Source organism: Dreissena polymorpha, chromosome 2, assembly GCF_020536995.1.
Source record: "Dreissena polymorpha isolate Duluth1 chromosome 2, UMN_Dpol_1.0, whole genome shotgun sequence".
In the NCBI taxonomy this organism is placed as follows: Eukaryota; Metazoa; Mollusca; class Bivalvia; order Myida; family Dreissenidae; genus Dreissena; species Dreissena polymorpha.
The window spans coordinates 28,840,522-28,853,526 of NC_068356.1; the positions used below are offsets into that span (position 1 = coordinate 28,840,522).

The 13,005-nt window shown below is 36.6% G+C and overlaps 1 protein-coding gene across 5 annotated transcripts in view; it reads right to left on the bottom strand.

Annotated features, from left to right (window-relative positions):
* The window catches only part of LOC127866429 (pro-neuregulin-1, membrane-bound isoform-like), a 118,591-nt gene that overhangs the window by 43,517 nt on the left and 62,069 nt on the right, over positions 1 to 13,005 (bottom strand). Inside the window, exon 1 of one of the 5 annotated variants that reach the window (XM_052406947.1) lies at positions 4,290 to 4,431. The exons of the other annotated variants lie outside the window; for them this stretch is intronic. The gene's annotated coding sequence lies outside the window, so the exon portion shown is untranslated. Of the gene's footprint in view, positions 1 to 4,289; positions 4,432 to 13,005 lie in introns of those variants that run through there. 5 annotated transcript variants of the gene reach the window in all.

A 13,005-nucleotide genomic window follows, 5' to 3' on the forward strand; every position in this document is an offset into this window, starting at 1 on the left:
AATTAGACCCCAGGGGCATAATTTGAACAAACTTGATAGAGGACAATAAGATGTCACTACATACAAAATTTGGTAGCCCTAGGCCCAATGGTTATGGACAAGAAGATTTTTAAAGTTTGCACAAAATAGGCCTTATATAAGCAAATTTTCAATTTTTTAACCCCTGGGGCATGGTCAAATTTGACCCCAGGGGCATAATTTGAACAAACTTGGTAGAGGACTATAAGATGTCACTACATAGCAAATTTGGTAGCCCTAGGCCCAATGGTTATGGAAAAGAAGATTTTTAAAGTTTGCACAAAATAGGCCTTATATAAGCAAATTTTCAATTTTTTAACCCCCCGGGGCAGGGTCAAATTTGACCCAGGGGCATAATTTGAACAAACTTGGTAGAGGACTATAAGATGTCACTACATACCAAATTTGGTAGCCCTAGGCCCAATGGTTATGGACAAGAAGATTTTTAAAGCTTGCACAAAATAGGCCTTATATAAGCAAATTTTCAATTTTTTAACCCCCCGGGGCAGGATCAAATTTGACCCCAGGGGCATAATTTGAACAAACTTGGTAGAGGACAATAAGATGTCACTACATATTAAATTTTGTAGCCCTACGCCATACGGTTATGGACAAGAAGATTTTTAAAGTTTGCACAAATAGGCCTTATATAAGCAAATTTTCAATGTTTTGACCCCCCGGGGCCAGGTAAAATTTAACCCCAGGGGCATAATTTGAACAAACTTGGTAGAGGACTATAAGATGTCACTACATAGCAAATTTGGTAGCCCTAGGCCCAATGGTTACGGACAAGAAGATTTTTAAAGTTTGCACAAAATAGGCCTTATTTAAGCATATGGTCATTTTTGTGACCCCTGGGGCAAGGTCAAATTTGTTCCTAGGGGCATAATTTGAACAAACTAAGTAGAGAACTATTAGATGTCACTACCTACCAAATTTGGTAGAAATAGGCCCAATGGTTATGGACAAGATTTTTATAGTTTGCACAAAATGGGCCCAATATAAGCATATGTTCAATTTTGTGACCCCTGGGGAACGGTCATTATTGATCCCAGGGGCTTAATTTGAACAAACTTGGTAAAGGACTATAAGATGTCATTACATACCAAATTTGGTAGCCCTATGCCATACAGTTATGGACAAGAAGATTTTTAAAGTTAGCACAAAATAGGCCTTATATAAGCAAATTTTCGATTTTTTGACCCCCAGGGCAGGGTCAAATTTGACCCCAGGGGCATAATTTGAACAAACATGGTAGAGGACTATTAGATGTCACTACATACCAAATTTGGTAGCCCTAGGCCCAATGGTTATGGACATGAAGATTTTTAAAGTTTACACAAAATAGGCCTTATATAAGCAAATGTTCAATTTGTTGACCTCCCGGGGCAGGGTCAAATTAGACCCCAGGGGCATAATTTGAACAAACTTGATAGAGGACAATAAGATGTCACTACATACAAAATTTGGTAGCCCTAGGCCCAATGGTTATGGACAAGAAGATTTTTAAAGTTTGCACAAAATAGGCCTTATATAAGCAAATTTTCAATTTTTTAACCCCCTGGGGCATGGTCAAATTTGACCCCAGGGGCATAATTTGAACAAACTTGGTAGAGGACTATAAGATGTCACTACATAGCAAATTTGGTAGCCCTAGGCCCAATGGTTATGGAAAAGAAGATTTTTAAAGTTTGCACAAAATAGGCCTTATATAAGCAAATTTTCAATTTTTTAACCCCCCGGGGCCAGGTAAAATTTGACCCAGGGGCATAATTTGAACAAACTTGGTAGAGGACTATAAGATGTCACTACATACCAAATTTGGTAGCCCTAGGCCCAATGGTTATGGACAAGAAGATTTTTAAAGCTTGCACAAAATAGGCCTTATATAAGCAAATTTTCAATGTTTTGACCCCCCGGGGCCAGGTAAAATTTAACCCCAGGGGCATAATTTGAACAAACTTGGTAGAGGACTATAAGATGTCACTACATAGCAAATTTGGTAGCCCTAGGCCCAATGGTTACGGACAAGAAGATTTTTAAAGTTTGCACAAAATAGGCCTTATATAAGCAAATTTTCAATTTTTTGACCCCCCGGGGCAGGGTCAAATTTGACCCCAGGGGCAAAATTTGAACAAACTTGGTAGAGGACTATAAGATGTCAATACATACTAAATTTGGTAGCCCTAGGCCTAATGGTTATAAACAAGAAGATTTATAAAGTTTGCACAAAATAGGCCTTATAAAAGCAAATTTTCAATCTTTTGACCCCCCGGGGCAGGGTCAAATTTGACCCCAGGGGCATAATTTGAACAAATTTGAAAGAGGTTCACCACAGGAACATTCCTGAGAAATTTTATCAGATTTGAACGAGTAGTTTAGGACAAGAAGATGTTTAAAGAAAAAGTTAACGCAGGCACGCACGGACGCACGCACGTACGCACACACGACGGACACAGGACCATGACATAAGCCCCGCTGGCCTTTGGCCAGTGGAGCTAAAAATACTAGACATCCCTAATATTGGAAATAATTTGATCCAATTTAGAAGGATGGGAGAGTCCACTAGGCATACATGGGTTAATACTTTAGAACTTTCCTTAATGAAATATTATTAAATGCACACACACAAAACAAACGTGATATTCAATATTGTATTAAATATTGATGTTCTTGTACCTCACCCAGCTACAAACATGACCATTGTTAACCAGTCTTTTCTCAGACGGTTCATGTTATATTACATCGCAATTGCAGCCCTGGTTAGCCATAATATTTCTCTCACAGATTATCCTAGAACACTCACAGCATTGAATGTGACCGTTCTGAACAGGTTCTATTAAACAGAATGCTAGTACAACAAGAGGGCCTGAAAGGCCCAAGGTATCCCCCGCAACATATGCTTTGTTTGAGGATGGGTGCAAATTGGACGGATGAACATAATGATAGATGGACGGACGGAGGACAATAACACAAAACTAAGACAAAGGAAGGTTCTTAAGCCTTCACAATTTATTTAGGTGAATTAATAAGTCGTGCGTTTTCCACAAAAACATTCAACGTTTACATACGCTCAATTTTCAGAGTGTTGCAGAGTGAACACAACATCTGCCATGACATACCTGGAAATGTGGCTCCGGACACAAAAGTGCCGGATGGACAGCCGGACGACGGACAACGCCAAAACAATATCCCTCCGCCTCTGGCGCGGGAATATATTCATACCAAGTTTCAAAGAAATCCGCCAAAGCGCTTCCAAGATATGGCTCCGGACACAAAAATGCCTATAGTAAAAAGCATTTTTTCAAGATACAAAGGGCCATAAGTCTGTTTTTAACAGATGGTGTACAATGCCATTTGGCGTGCATCATCCTCTTATGCATATATATACTCATACCAAGTTTAAATGAAATCCGCGAAAGCACTTCCAAGATATGGCTCCGGACACAAAAGTGCCTATAGTAAAAAGCATTTTTTCAAGATACAAAGGGCCATAAGTCTGTTTTTAACAGTTGGTGTACAATGCCATTTGGCGTGCATCATCCTCTTATGCATATATATACTCATACCAAGTTTCAATGAAATCCGCCAAAGAACTTCCAAGATAAGGCTCCGGACACTAAACAGCATTTTTTCAAGATACAAAGGGCCATAAGTCTGTTTTTAACAGATGGTGTACAATGCCATTTGGCGTGCATCATCCTCTTATGCATATATATACTCATACCAAGTTTAAATAAGAATCCGCCAAAGAACTTCCAAGATATGGCTCCGGACACAAAAGTGCCGGACGGACAGACGGACAGCCGGACGGACGGACGAACAACGCCAAAACAATATCCCTCCGCCTCTGGCGGGGGATAACAATGTTTAACTTGTAAAAGTGCATTGACTCATGAGTAAACAACAACAATCCAATCCACTAGAAACACTGAGCTAATAAGGCTAAGCCATTAAAGCCATCTTCAGTCAACAACCACTTGCTTCAAGTCACTTACAACACTTAGTACTCCTGACATTATCACATTAAGACATCTTGACTTTGTTCAACTGCTCATCTAACACCTCAGAGTGTCACTACGTCATGGAACCGCATGATAGGACAACACCACAAGTGTTAATCAGCGTCACCAATAGCTCCTGGTAGGAAATCCTGAACTCAAAACCATCCTGCAGAGTCATCAATTCTTGGGATAAACATGAAAACAGGAGTCATTGAACCTGAATACTCAACACTTTAACAAAAATGACCTAGCAAATAATCTACCAACCTCAATAATATGTCTCATTGACCTTTGCCAGTTCCCACATCACTTAAGTTCAAGAACCCATGAAATCCTTGTATTGTGCACTGCAGATATTGAGTTACTGTCTCATGCCAGCAGCCAATTACTACTCCACAATGTACCACTATGATCTACCTGTGACCACCTGTAAAATATCAGGTTGATGTAACATTGATGGATTGGTTCCAAGCTTCCTCCCCTCCCTACAATAATAATGACTTTCCTGGCCGCTTTCCTAATCTTTTATTAATTACGGCTTCCCATTTACTTGTGTTAGGAAGCTATACTTAAAGAGTGACTATCAAGTGACAATGTAACAAAAGAATATTGCAAATATTGGCATTTACCAGTTGGAAGGGAAGACATTTTAATAAATGATGAGCACTCTGGGAAATCTGGGCTTAATGCGTGTGCATAAAGAGTCATCCCAGATCAACCCTAGCAGTTCGCATTGGCTAATCAGGGATAAGACCCTCTGCCTTGATTGGGTTTTGGTTTAGAAGAGACCGCTTTTAAATAAAAAGTCCATACAATTGGAACGTGCTGTCCTCAATTAGACTCTACAAACTGCACAGGCTGATCTGGGATAACACTAAAATTATGCACATGCATGAAGTCCCATTTTCCAAGAGATAGGCTCAAATATATTTATCAAGGATAACTGTTTTAGAGTGTCATCAAGTAACAAGAGATTGCCAAGCAATATTGTCCCCTACCAGTGAAACTCCACCATTGTCAGTAATTTTTTTTGTTTTTATTTGTTGCCATAGCAACCAGAATTCTTGATGTAGGAACAAAAATAAAATGACCTGCATAATCTCCATATTGCCATCTATCCATGTTTCAAGTTTCATGAAAAAATATGAAGAACCTTTAAAGTTAATCGCAGGATCCAGAAAAGTGTGACGGACAGACTGACAGACAGACTGACAGACAGACTGACAGACAGACTGACAGACAGACAGACAGAGCGCAAACCATAGGTCTCCTCCGGTTTCACCGGTAGGGGACAAAAACAAACACGTGAAATTACTAATCAAAAGAATCTTCAAATAAAATACTAAACAAGAAATGTGTTCACATGACACGGATTCCCCCATCTGTAACTTTGTCACTACATAAGAGCTGAATATTTAATACGCACTAAGTGACCCCGTGGCCTAGTTTTTGGTCCAGCATGGCCCATGTTCAAACTTGGCCTAGAGATCATCCAGATAAAACTTGTGACCAAGTGTGAAGTGTGTCCCCCTATATGACGTTTGACCTTGTAGGATGACCTTGACCCTTCACCACTCAAAATGTGCAGCTCCTTGAGATACACACGCATTTCATGGGTCAAAATTGCACATGTAATGTCACTTCTGCAATACTGAAGCTAGCAATTTTATATTTACTTGACCTTGAAGGATGACCTTGACCATGACCTTTCACCACTTAAAATGTGCAGCTCCATGAGATACACATGCATGCCAAATATCAAGTTGCTATCTTCAATATTGCAAAAGTATTCATAAAATAAGCGATTTGGGCCACATATATTTGACCTCTGACCTTGAAGGATGACCTTGACCTTTCACCACTCAAAATGTGCAGCTCCATGAGATACACTTGCATGTCAAATATCAAGTTGCTATCTTCAATATTGCAAAAGTATTCATAAAATAAGCGATTTGGGCCACATGTATTTGACCTCTGACCTTGAAGGATGACCTTGATCTTGACCTTTCACCACTCAAAATGTGCAGCTCCATGAGATACACATGCATGCCAAATAACAAGTTGCTATCTTCAATATTGCAAAAGTATTAATAAAATGAGCGATTTTGGCCACCTATATTTGACCTCTGACCTTGAAGGATGACCTTGACCTTGACCTTTCACCACTCAAAATGTGCAGCTTCATGAGATACACATGCATGCCAAATATGAAGTTGCTATCTTCAATATAGCAAAAGTTATTGCAAAATGTTAAAGTTGGCGCAAACCAACCAACCAACCAACAGACCAACCAACAGACCAACCAACAGACAGGGCAAAAACAATATGTCCCCCACTACTATAGTGGGGAACATAAAAACAACTGTACATTTGTATGAATTATTATTAATTGATTTAAAAAAAATAAAACCCTTTAAAAATAAAAGCTTTGGAAAAAATACATACACAATAATTGTAATGCAATGTCTGTTATTAGTAGATGATTATATATTTGTTACTTGAAGAATAAATATTTACACATTATTGTTGGTAAAACAGACACACCCTGACAGGAGATGAAATTATGGGGAGAAAAGTAAATAAATCATTGCCTCTGTATATTGTTTTCTGTGAAATTTACCAGAGTTATTCTGAATAAAAAAAGAGATAAAGAAGACGTGTCAGTAGGCTTTTCAGGAAGCAGTATATAAAGTTCCCCATGACAAACATGCTCCTCATGAATCATTTATTATAATTTAACAGTAAGAGCTATTTTTGTGAAAGAAAAAGTGGTTCCTGGTTAGTATGTGCCAGCTAAACAGGCAAATCAGGGACAATTCATGTATTCAGCTCTGTTTTCCCAGGAACAAGGTCATTAATATTAAAGGGACTGTCAACCACGATGACGAAGAAAAGAAAAGTTGTAAAATACGGTATTTTTTCGGCGTAAGCTGTATTAAGCCAGCTTTTCACCCTGACTTGACCTTTGTAAGTGTCCAATAATACTCAAATAAAATTTCCCGCGGCTAGGTACGAATGAATACACTTCATTTATTCCATTGGCTGATTTGAGTATAACACCAGAACATTGGAAACATATCAGCGTCTTTGTAACACTGTTTTACTGCATGAAACAATTTTATCTCTAATGAAAAGGCTCAATAGATAGAACAGTTTTACAATCAATTTTCGACATAAATACAGTTTGTGCGTTCACCTTTTATTTTCAGAGAATTACCAGCGCAAAAGCGTTTATACTAAAGGCTATGTTGTCATATTTAGTACTTACTTGCATTGCATTTCAACCCGCGAGGTTTCGGGTCAATTCGCGGCCATTTGTGAAAGTCTGAGTTTATATACAGTTCATCACCGGAGTTCGCAGAAGGGGTTGCGATCATTGTGTTACACCAGTCTTACTGACAATAACGTAGTGACTGTAATGCATTGCATTCCAATCCGCAAGGTATCAAGGTCAGTTTGCAGTCAGTTACAGAAAACTTTATATAAACACCGTCTCGTAAACTTTGCACTTGAAGTCTGTTTTGATCAGAAAGATACTAAATAAAGATATTCGGCGATATTATTGTGGTATGTCAATCATCGATTTTTAATATGGTTTCAACATTTGCATGATAAGGACCAATTTTGATAAAATTAATTAGAAATATTTATCCATTTAAACCAGTTTATTAAGCATGAGCACAATAATTCGCTATACTATAATTATGCAATTAAATAAGATTCGAGTATTGCCGGCTGACCTATATGCACTCGTTTATTTTCATGTTTCTTGTGTTTTTCTATTTTGTAAATATAGATATTTGAGTAATAATATCACATAAAGCAAAATAAGCCACGAAATCTGGCGCAACACCCCGTAATTGATTTGCTTATGATGTAGCTAAGAACTGCGCAGAAAAAAGGTATCCGCTACTTTTTATCTCATAGAGATAACTTTTGATCGTTCATAAACATCGACCACAATCAACGCCGTATATCTTTTTTAAAGATATTTCTTGTGTTACAATTATTATAGGTTATTAGACGTTTCACTGTACAATACGGAGATATAATTGGACTAGCACACAGTTTGACGTCATATTGGACGAGCCGTTAGGCGAGTCCAATATGACTTCAAACTGTGTGCGAGTCCAAATATATCACGTATTGTACAGTTTAAACGTCTAATAAGCTTTTTATTCTATATCCTTTTCTTCAGCTCTTTGTTTCATTTAAATTTTGATTTTAAAATGCTTTAATTGCATCTATGCTATTTTCAAAACAAGCGCCCCTTGGTGAGTCGATTATAGAACATTCGGATACTTTTTCTCTGTCACGGCTTTTATCGTTATAAAACAATTGCTTAGTGCACTAATTGTACTCAACTGTCCAATATGGAAAAATACAGACTTTTTGGATCCAATACTGGAATATATTGGACGGTCACGTGGTACATGCCGATTGGATGAATTTATTGGATATAGAATAATTAGTTTATATTGATTAAAAAAATCACGACTGGTATATTAGATGACTTGAAAAAAGTTCTTAAGTTTTCATATTTTCAGTATATTCGGTAATAAATTTTACTGGGTATGTCTACCAGGTAACTACCAGTTAAATATAAATAACGCTAGTAGATAGATTATCATCGTCACGTGGTAAACCCAGGAATGCGAATTGTGCATGCGTAGTGAATTGTATATATTTTATATATAAAATGATCAATCTACTTGCGTTATTTATAGTGTGTAAATCGTTATGTCACCTATTTTCGTGATGTACTTTCGATTTCACATCTCGAAATTTTATTACCAAATATACTGAAAATATGACCTTTTTTCAAGTAATGTAATATACCAGTCGTGATATTTTAATCAATATAAACTAACAATTTTTAAAAATAAGATATCTTAGAACTTTTCTTTTTTCGTCATTTGTGGTTGACAGTCCCTTTAATTCAGCACATCCGAATGAGGCTTATCACTGCCACTGACAGCCTAGCCCAAGGTAATATGTGCCACACCCTGACAATTTATCTCTATTACTTAAAACACACAATGTACAGAAGTTATTGTGTGATAAAAATGCAACTTCAGAAAGATCAATCACCAACCAGAAATCCAGCATCTAGCAACTATGCCCAGAATGCATGCCTTGTAGAACACATTGATAAAAGGGATTATATAGGCACCTGTCCAATTAAAATGAGTGTTTCTTAACAAAGCTCTGAAAAACTTCTACCTTTGTTCACTGGCCAAACCACACCTCTTGATAGAAATGGGAGGGGGGGGGGGGGGAACACAACTCATCTGATAGATTGCACCATGGCAATGTTTGACTATTTATAGCACAATCTTTTGCATACCTAAACTATCTGTATTTAGAATCAAATTCATAGACAAACTTTTCTGTTAAGCATGCACAAAGAATTCATGATTTTCCAGGAATGTTTCCAGAAAGGACTACCAGTGTTTATAATGAAAGATTAAAGGGACTTTTTCACAGTTTTTCAAAATGATAATTTTCCAACTTTTTGTCACATATTCAACAAGATTATTGCCAAGCAATAAAAGTCCCCTACCTATGCTATATCCACCATTTTCAGCAATATTGGTAGTTTATTTGATGCCATAGCAACCAGAATTCATGACGTAGGAACAAAATGAACTGACATGCATAATCTCCATATTTTCATCTATTCACGTTTCAAGTTTCATGAAAAAATATGATGAACTTTTAAAGTTATCGCAGGATCCAGAAAAGTGTGACAGACTGACAGAATGACAGACTGACAGACACACACAGCGCAAACCATAAGTCCCTCTCCGGTTTCACTGGTAACCTGGGGACTAAAAAGTAAATGGACGATCTATATCAGTAAGCGAAATAACACAAATGAGGGAGATTCATATTAAAGGGGCCTTTTCACAGATTTTGGCATTTTTTAACTTATTCATTAAATGCTTTATATTGATAAATGTAAACATTGGATCGTAAAAGCTCCAGTAAAAATCAAGAATAAAATAAAAAAAAGGAAAAGAACATTGCCCGGAGCAGGTTTCGAACCAGTAACCCCTGGAGTCCTGCCAGAGTCCTGAAGTAAAAACGCTTTAGCCTACTGAGCTATTCCGCCGAATACACATACGTTACGTATTTTATACCTTATATAAGCAATCTTCGTAGTTATACAAAATTTAACGACAAAAACAGAACTCTCCAAATTATTCAATCGTTTCGCGTTGCAACGCTTTATAATTTTTAGGTTTTATAATCGTCAAAAGATGCATATAATGGCTATATTAAAGCATGGTAAATGTTCAGTATTACTGTTTCCTCACAAATATCATAACTAACACGAAAATTTGCGAATCTGAAACAACTTTTTTCAATTTTGTCAATTTACCAAAGCGTGAAAAGATCCCTTTAATAATACATTTCATTGGCAAATTAAAATTGATGAAATTATAAAGTCTTGAACCATTATACTATTTAGAGAGTTGTGTTGTTAATGTTATATTTAGTGACAATTTGTGAATTGCTTATAATAAGTATAAAATACATATCATGTATAGTAGCTTGGATGGCCACATGGTTTAGGTGCTAGCCTAAATGGTTTGAGCCCATGGGAAGATAACTCTTTTTTCTTTCATGTTTTTTTTGTTATACACTGGAGATCTAAAGTTTCGATGTTCAAATTTATCAATTTAAAGCATTGAATGACAAACTTCAAAACATGCCACAATCTGTGAACAAGTTAAAATAATATAAGATAAAAATTATTCTCTTGACACCCAAGTATCTCAATATCTATCTGCTTGTCTAATTGGTAGGGAATTGAAATCTGGTAATGGTAATTTATTACAGAAAGAACATACTTTTAACCAGGAATCATATTTTCCCGCAACATCAATCGGTCCGGATATAAATGAGGAAAAGTATCCGAAAATGTGTATCCGAAATCATGACAAATTACGTTAAAATATATACCATTGATTTTGTCATTCATGAAGGTGGTATAATACATGTACAAGTAAAATTCCATTTGGCAGTTTTTTAAACGGAACGAGTTTTCTCAACTGGTTTTATAATTTGGTATTTCATTGTTGTTTCGTGTTCTGTTTTATCAGACTTTTTTCATCGTTGTCAATATTATTAATCTGTGTAAGTCTATACCAATGTTTTAAATTGTTGTCGACTCGATAATATCTTACAAACATGCACTGAACCAAACAAATGTCTGTGCGTAGGTTGGCTACTGACAAAAACAAACCAAATAATTTAGAAATAATTTGTTGTCAAATAACCCACGTCCGATAGTTTAGATGCGTAGGGATTTAATCACGAAAGCGAAGCATTTGAAAACACGCATCTAATTTTCCGGTCGTGAGTTATTCAACAACAAAGTATAAAGTACACGAATTATTTCGATTCTTACACGGTTTTACGAAAGATTTATTCAAAGTATATTATTTTTCTTGTGTTCTATTTTATGTGAAGTGAAAAATAACTTTCGGCTGTTCTGTCGATCAGATCCGCGACTTTCATTCATAATTATATTACCGGATTATTACGCTGGTGGAAAATGTATCGGCATGTTTTGTTAAGTACAGCGCGTGCATTCAGACGCGTCTTTTCGGATGCGTCTTTAATCCGCTGTTCACAAGTTTTTGATTCTTGGTCTGACGTGCAATAAACCGGTCCTGACCGGTTTAGAGACTGCAGCGAATGGTTTATCACACCTAATCGAGATAAGAATGTCATTAGGGTGTGTGAGCATGTACACTGTGTAATCGATTTCATGACATGGGAATTTTAATAGCAAACAGAATCTGTTTGGGATTTTCAATCGGTCTTTCATGACCCCAATCGGTCTAGGACGGACAAAACCGAAAAAAATATGATCCCTGCTTTTAACTTGTTATTTCAAGAAAAAGTATAACATAAATAAAGTTTTCAAACTATAACCAGTATATCGTTCTGGGCCAGTTTTCAAACTATAACCGGTATATCGTTCTGGGCCAGTTTTCAAACTATAACCGGTATATCGTTCTGGGCCAGTTTTCAAACTATAACCAATATATCGTTCTGGGCCAGTTTTCAAACTATAACCGGTATATCGTTCTGGGCCAGTTTTCAAACTATAACCGGTATATCGTTCTGGGCCAGTTTTCAAACTATAACAGGTATATCATTCTGGGCCAGTTTACAAACTATAACCGGTATATCGTTCTGGGCCAGTTTTCAAACTATAACCGGTATATCGTTCTGGGCCAGTTTTCAAACTATAACCGGTATATCGTTCTGCTATAACCGGTATATCGTTCTGGGCCAGTTTTCAAACTATAACCGGTTGTTACACACAAAGAATTAATCTTTCAATCAGCAGAAATTTGAACCTTACTTTTCATCAAACCTTGCAAGCTGTAGGATTAATTTCACCACTAAATTTAATTTTATGACTTGAAATGTTGGTATTTACTGAGACTTGTGTCAGGAAATTACAATAAATGTCACAGAAACTGTGAGCTATTGCTTTGATATATATCGTTGTACTCTTGATAAAGAGAAGTTCTGTTGTGTTTTTTTTTCTAACTTGGGGAATCCAGGATAATTGGGCTTTTGTCTTCTGGCAGATTATATTGGTAACCCTTTGGTGGTAATTAGCTGAATTAAACTAGAAGGTGTAATGTGCTTGGAATGTTCTTAGGAAAGGGTAATAGATTTTAGTAGTTAGAAGAATCTTGGGCAGTGTTCTCATGAGAGACATGTTCTAAACAGCATTTTGGTACAGTTGTGTAAATTGAAACTGAATTAATTTATACATAAGCACATTTAATTTCTTCTGAAAGACCGATGACTATTTTATCAACATCATTAAACTTATGAATGGAATATCTTGGAATGCTTCTATATAAAATGTTCACATGAAATGCTGTCCCTGTCAGAAACAGGCAGGAATATGATTTGTATTAGATGAGATCTCTGCAAGTCTATAGACCCA